This window comes from Hipposideros armiger, unplaced genomic scaffold (genome assembly GCF_001890085.2).
Source record: "Hipposideros armiger isolate ML-2016 unplaced genomic scaffold, ASM189008v1 scaffold_600, whole genome shotgun sequence".
Lineage (NCBI taxonomy): Eukaryota > Metazoa > Chordata > Mammalia > Chiroptera > Hipposideridae > Hipposideros > Hipposideros armiger.
The window spans coordinates 514247-522001 of record NW_017731950.1 but is presented as its reverse complement, the minus strand read 5'-3'; positions in this window follow the sequence as shown (position 1 = coordinate 522001).

Genomic DNA, 7755 nt, shown 5'->3' with positions numbered 1-7755 from the left:
ATTTCATTCATTCAAATAACAATTTTCAAAACAAACAGGTTTTTTTGCGTTGTTGTTGTTAGAATGCACTCAGTTTCTGTTTACACGATAGTTTGTATGTGGAGACAAAACTCAATATATCATCTGATGGAAGAAAATGAGCATGAATGAAACATGAGCATTCCTCAAATCCAGGCTTGTTCAGTCCATAGTAAGCAAGAGTGTATGAACAAGAATAGGCATTTACCTAAAATCTGCATGAAGAAAATGACAGCCCTTGCTTTTAAAGTATTGATCTTATGATTTTTGAAATCAAAAAAGAGGAAGGAGGAGGAGAAAAGGGGAGGGGAAGAGGAGTTGGAGGAGAATAACAACCTTGTTGCAAAGTATGAAAAGATGCAAATGAGCATCAGGTGAAAATATTATCTCCAGTAATCCTAACATGCACGTCTGTGCCTGTTGCATATTTAGAAGACAATTACCTTGGTTTTTATATTTCCTAGTGAAAAGTTCTATTCTGACTTAGCTGTGCTGGAAACACCTGCATCGGTTGTGTAATATTGATGAACTACAGTGTGGAGCTGCTAGTACTGTACCTCTCCCTCTGAATAATAGGGCACACATAAATGATTAAAACAAGACAACCAGAAACCTAATCTTGCCAGTCCTCCCTGGGATCAAATTCATTTATCAGCCCACCAAGGTCACTGACCTCGGTTACCCAGAGCCTAGCTACTAAAATGATTAATTCATCCATTCTCTCATTTCACTCATTTAATTTGAAGGGAAGAATAAAGAGAAAATTTTTTCAATGAATCAGCCTGCAAGCAATTGTCCTGAGCTTGATGCATCCTCTAAAGCACTTATTAATGGTAATGAGAAGCGTTAATATATGCTACAACAGAAAAGACTGAACAAAGAAACCGTAGCTTTTCTTATACATTTCCTCACATTGATTAACTTTTTATCCCCAGTTTAATCCTCTTTCTACAATTCTTCATACTGAAAGGTGCACAGGTAGATGAAAAGAAAGAATATACTGGCAGATATGGAGATCTAATTGGATTTCTGTAGGGGAAATATTTAAGAAATGTTTAAAAATGTGTTTATCTTTGTAGCCATCAATGGAGAACCCTAATGTTGAGCAAAACATAATTTCCCTCAAAATTTAAGGAGAAAAGCTGTCCATTGGAAGTTTCCTACAAATGATGTTGCCTTCTTCATGGGATGGTGAGCATAGAGAAAACAGTAAGAGCGTATGTATAAACTAATTTATTTTCATCATAGTGACCAATAATCAAAGTATCAATTCATTCTAAGACTCTGGACAGCATCATGCAATATTGTTAAAATGATTAAAATGGATTTATGCTCAGTAGTGTACCGAAATATTTAATAATGGTTAGGGGGTAGGAGCCCTAACTTGCTATGTGTGCTAATATCTGTGAGGTAAATACACCCACTGTGAGTGACTGCAAATTATAATATCAATGTAAAGGGCACTGAACTTGTGAAGTTAGGAAAAAATGTGTCATTATGCACGATTATATAGTATTTCCTCCATACAGAATTTGCCAGATTCAGCAAATAAAAAGCCAGAATGCCCAAATAAATTTACATTGCAGGCAAACAACAAATAATTATTTAACATATATAAGTATTTCCATGTTTTATTGGGACATACATATGCTAAGAAATTATTCATTGTTTATCTAAAATTCAAATTTAACTGGGTAATCCTGGATTTTACCTGGCAATCCTAATATCAATACTATAGACATAAATAACCTCAAGTGCATAAATAATAATAAAATGTAATGATGAGTTTTAGGTATTGATTATCTTTCTTTGAATATAATTTAACTTTTAAGTTCATATAATTTGATTTTTAATCATGATTGTGTTTGACAACTGGCTCCCAAAATTCCTGAAAATTTAGCAGTCAGTTTTTGTAAGTCAGCACACCTCTGATATTATATACTTAAGTATAATAGTTCTACACCAGATGTTAGACTATGAAAATGCAATGATAGTACAGATTTTGAAGTGTACCTCAGCTCGTAATGTTACCATTAGTTTACAATAGCTTATAAACATAGCTTCATTACATTTCGCATGCAGCAAATTTCAGTGTACTGAACTCTCCCAACCCCCACATCACCCCCACCCTCCACCTTCTGTAGCAAGGAAGAATACACCTTTAGACTTCCTCCTTTCCACTTTTAGGGACTTGTGTGGTAGCTAGCGCTCTTTAATTAAGTGATTTTAATGAAAAAGCTCTCACTTCCAAGCTTCTGCCATTTTTCTGTGGGATTGAAGGATGGAGACCTAGAACAGAAGGTCTTTCTGTTTTTGTGTTTAGCTGAGCACTTACATTAGGTATTGGCAATGCAAAGATAAACCTGGGATTTTGTTTGGGATAGAAGTGAGAATTTTTCTCTGATCCACAAAGTAATGGGATTACGAGTGTGCGGGTGTGCGATTAGGGGAAAACAAGAGTAAGAGGAGCTCTAGAGAACAGGCTACCAAGGAGGCCAAACAACAGTTTACCTAATTTTTAGAGATAAAATAAATGAAACAAGTGTCCTTCACTTAAGTCAAACATTATGCTCAAAGGGATTTTCAAAATCCATTCTCTTTTGACATTTGGGGCATTATTATTTCATGGCAAAAACAAACAAACAAACAAAAAGAACAATTTGCAGTGTGCATTATTTATATATACAATTTGTTATTAGATTACATATCATTTTAGGTTTTCTTCAAGTGAGGAACTGTCAATACAAATTCCATTTTACATTATAAATTCATGTATGATCCAGTTTAATTCTCAGTGATCATTTGCTTTAAATGTTAACTTCAGTTGTCCTGGGAGAACATAAAAATATATACTAAATGTAGTATTAAAAACAGTAGTTTTTATTTTATGTCAGAGCCTGTACCTGATAAAGACGTCTGCATGAAAAGCAACAAATTTGGATATCAATACCAGTAGCCAACTACAAAGTTCTTCAATCTAGTTTTTTGTTAATTTTCTCATTTCTAAAATATTAAAAAAATATATCACAAAAAGGAACAGTCACTAAATATGTTTGAAGACTTTTCTATTAATCTGAATAGTAACTCAGTAAAGTATTCCTAGAGGATGTTCATAGTTGTTTATAAACTTTATTTACTTTCCACTGAGTTTTAACTATACCAGAAAGCTGTTATATTATTGATAATTGAGCTAGACAGAATTAAATTATTTCACTAGTATAACTAGGCCTAAAAGCTTCTTCTATTATAATTGGATTGAACTGGCACTGATTAGCTCATAGGTGCATTCTAACATTATTTTTAAAAGTTGTATTATTTGTCAAACTCTCTGCATTACCCAAACTCTGCATTACTAAGTGATGAAATTAATCTTCCTAGGTTTTACCTTTATAAAATGAAATTAAATGTATTCTATTTTGCTCAGTGAAATTGAAGTAAAATGTATAAATCAAAATGAGAGCTTGTAACGGGATGTGAAGTATAGCATAGGGAATACAGTCAATGATATTATAATAGCTATGTATGGTATCAGATGGGTAGTAGTCTTGTTGGAGTTATCACTTTGTGAGAGGTGTAAATGTCTAATCATTATGTTGTTTTGTACACCTGAAACTAATTTTTAAAATCCCTTATGTTAAAAAATTAAATTAAATTAAAAAAGGAGAGATCGTAAATTTGTCCCAAATAGAACTGTAAAATTAATTCAAAACTTTAAGTGAAATGTTTCATAGATATTTCCTTATAGAAGAAATAAAATGGGAAAAATGAAAGGGAAAGTGAAAATATATGATTATATTGATGATGTCTTATTTGTACATAATATAGTATTATTATTGTTGCTGCTGCTGTTTCCTCCCATTAAAAAAGAAATGACTATATTTGGAACTTTGTCTCATTCTTATCTAACACAGGATTATTGTGGTTGCTACTGCTGTTATTTGCTCCTATTAATTTTTACTTAAACCTACCAAAGAAATTGTAGCATTTCCAATCACACAATAATGAAAAGATCACCAAATGATAACCAAGGATCCAAAGTTTACCACCCATTACCACCCAGCTGCATGATTTTGGCAAGTCACCTTGCTTCTTTGGGTTTCAGTTGTCTCCTCTGGAGAATACAAAATTGAAACATATATTCCCTAAGGTTACTTTCTAAAATTATAAAATTTTTACTTAAAAATCCTATGACTCTGAACTCAAGCATTAAAAGAACAGGTGCTTTAAATGACTCAACAACTTTGTGTGCAGGTAGGATGGTGAATGATAAGACTTCAGCAGCACTTTTATAGTTCCGTTTCACTAGATGAAATTCTCAGTGTTTTCCTTCAATCAAAACTTTGTAAGAATTCAGAATATTAATACATGTTAATTTAGTGGGGTTGTTAGGCAAGAAAATTCCGTATTTTAAAGAAACTTATCACAGGTTTCATTTTAACACCAGAGAATGGATTTGTTGCCCAATCACAAATGGTAGAAATTACACCATTTAACAGTGTGATTTAAAAATAATATATCAATTGAAAAATGTGCAAGGGGGCATGTAGTTTTTCAAACTTACTTCACAGGGTACACTAGAAAAAAATTTAAAGATTGCTGATTTAAACAGTATTATCCCATTTAGTGCTTTATTCCTAATCCCAAGCATAATGTTAGGCATTCAATAAGTCCTCAACAAATCATGAAGAAAATTGCTGGGGAACAAAGAAGATGTTAGAGAAATCTCCCAGATTAGTAAATTCTTATTTATTCTTTGCCACCTACTACACAAGCTGCCCCTAAAAGATGGTAGCCATTTTGAGATTCATTGAGTCTTTTGTATTTGAGACAATATACTTTCCAACCTTTTTGTTCACCACTGCACTTCAGACAGATGCTGATGAGGAAGAGGGGTCTTGACTAAACAAGCATGTTTCAGAACTTAATTGTGGTGTCGTAAAGCTCCATGTAGGCCAGGTGTGGCAGTTCAGAGGTCTGGAGCTCAGGCTTTTTACCCCCAGCTGAAGACAGGAAGAGCTCTATGGGATAGATTGAAATGAAATGCTCGGTAAATGTGAGGCACTTAGGAAAACAGTTCTCTTCTTCCTTGTAAAATTACATGGATGAATTCCAGGGGTCCATAAATTCCAGAAAAATCTTTTAATATTGGTGTGTTTGTTCAATTATAATCTAAAAAGTATATATTATCAGTGATGTTGATAGGTTTTCTTTTACAGTGAACTAGCAATTGAAAGCAATTTTCAAAACACAGGGTATATGGTATTTGTTTCTTAAGCCAGTATTTTTCCAGCTGTAAATCCACTAAAATTAAAGATCATTTTTTTCCTGCTTTAAAGTGCTATATTAATCAAGTCTAGGGAAGAGAAGAAAAAAGCAAAGTCTTATTAGTGAACAGCTTTAAAAAGGTAATTTCCTCAATGCAGTGCACCCTTAGTCACAATAGCATAGTGGTATTATCTTTAAAATAAAAAAAGTTTTCCCAACAGTAATATTTTAGGACTTAATCTTGTAGGGGAAAAAAAGATATATGCTCAAAGATGTACACTGCAAAAAACAAAACAAAACAAAACTCAACAATAGGGTATTGGATAAATACTTTAGAGAACTTTTATATGGTGCAATATGCAGCTGTTTAAAAGAATAAGATAAAACTATTTTATTAAAATCAAAATATGTTAAAGCAGATAAAAATAAATTACAGAAGAGTATACGCAACTTCATTTTTGTCAATAAATATATATACAAACATAGAAGTTCATGTGTAGAGAAAGTCTTGGAAGAACACATATTAGTGTATTAATTATGCTTATGTTTGAATAGTGGAATTGACATGAGTTTGGGAGAAAAATATAACTTTTATGTTCTTACATAAAAATTTTTACTATGAGTAAGTATCATTCTTATAACTTAGAAAACCTACAATCAAAAAAGAGTATAATTAAATTAAAAATATAATTATTGGAAAGAAGAGATAAATTTGTTATTCTTTGTAGATTATTTTAACTAGAAAAACTCAATTAATTGAAAATTGTCTTAAGAGAGTTCAATAAAGTGGTTATTTATAAGACACATATTCCTCTAAAGTAGCTTACCAGTATTCTAACTATAATCAACCAAAAATTATAATGGACAAAATATAAATGACCAAGAATAACATTTCTCACTTCCTTTTTCCATTATCCATTCCATGTTTTCTTTGCCCTCATCCAGAACCTCAAATGATTGGACTTATCTACCTGGGGGGATGACTCAAACTTCATTCCTGAAAGGTGTGGATCATCAGTGGTCTTGTCATATTCAGATTCTGTAATTTTCCATCAACTTTATTTATGGACATGAAAGTACTAAATGGCAGCCCAGAGACTACACATACAGGCCTCCAATTGTTTAGTGGCAACCCAATTTCCTCTTGATAATTAGGACAAATTATCCATGCAGCAGACTAAACCCACTTAACCCCTTCTTTTCATGTTGTTTAAGTGGCATGAAGATTTCAAATTGGCCAGGTAGCAGTCTTTTCTTCCAATTCAACAGAACTATTTTTGGGTGCCCAGTGGAGTATTCTTCCCTTGAGAATTAGGATTGCCAAACCAGCACATTTCATAAGTGCAAGGACAAGAAGCAAAAATTCTGCAGGTAGATTATAAGCTGAGAAACAATAACTTAATAATTGGCATAAATGAATGAACAGAATAAAAGATACATGCATTCTAAATAATATACTATAAAAAAAGAAAAATATTGCAACTATGAAATGAGATAGGATACTATAAAAAAGGAATATTCAAAGACTACTCAGAAAATAGATCTTGGAAATTAAAAATATAATAGAAAAAATATTTTAATTTAATAGATGAGGAGGAAGAGAAAGCTCTGGGGATCTCTCAGAAAGCAAAACAACAATAAAAAAAGAGATCGGAAATGAAAAAGAAAAGGTAAAAAAGTTAGAGGACCAGTCCAAAAAGTCCATCCTCCAGGTGATAAAATTCCAGAAAAAGAGAGAATAGGAAACAAATGAAAATATTTAACAAAAACTTCCAGAATTAAACAATGTGAGTTTCTTAATTGAAATGGCTCACTGAATTAGCAAAACAGTATATAAAAATAGCCCTACATCAAGTTTCATCATCATTGATTTAGAACACTTGCAGCAAAGGAAAGATTCTACTAGATTCCAGAGGAAAAGAAAGTCACATACAAAAGATTAGGTAAAAGGATCCCACTAGCAACACTGGAAGTTACAAGGAACTGGGAAAGTGCTTTCCAAATTGTGAAGGAAAATAGTTTCAATCCAGAATTGTATACCCAGCAATACTATCAGTTAAGCGCAAAGATAAAACAAAGGTACTTTCAGACATGTAAGATTTCAAATTTACCCTTGATGCACCTTATTCTAGAGCTCCTGGAAGTTTTGTGTCACCAAACCAAAGGATTAAATCAACAATACAATAAATGAGATCTAGTGAAAAATAAAGGTGATGGGGTTGTGATAGGATGTGGTTAAAGGAGATCCCAGATGACAGCTGAAACAGCAAATGGACATGGAAACCAATCTGAATTGGATCAGTTACAAGTACTCCAGAGAAGACTTTTCCATTAAAGTAAACTGATAAATTACCCAATGTGTCTGAATGACTTGAGAGGTTTTATTTTATTTTACTTATTTTATTTTTTTAAAGGTTTTATTGGGGAATTGGGGAGGAGAACAGTGTTGGAGAATTGGGAAAGGGGAACAGA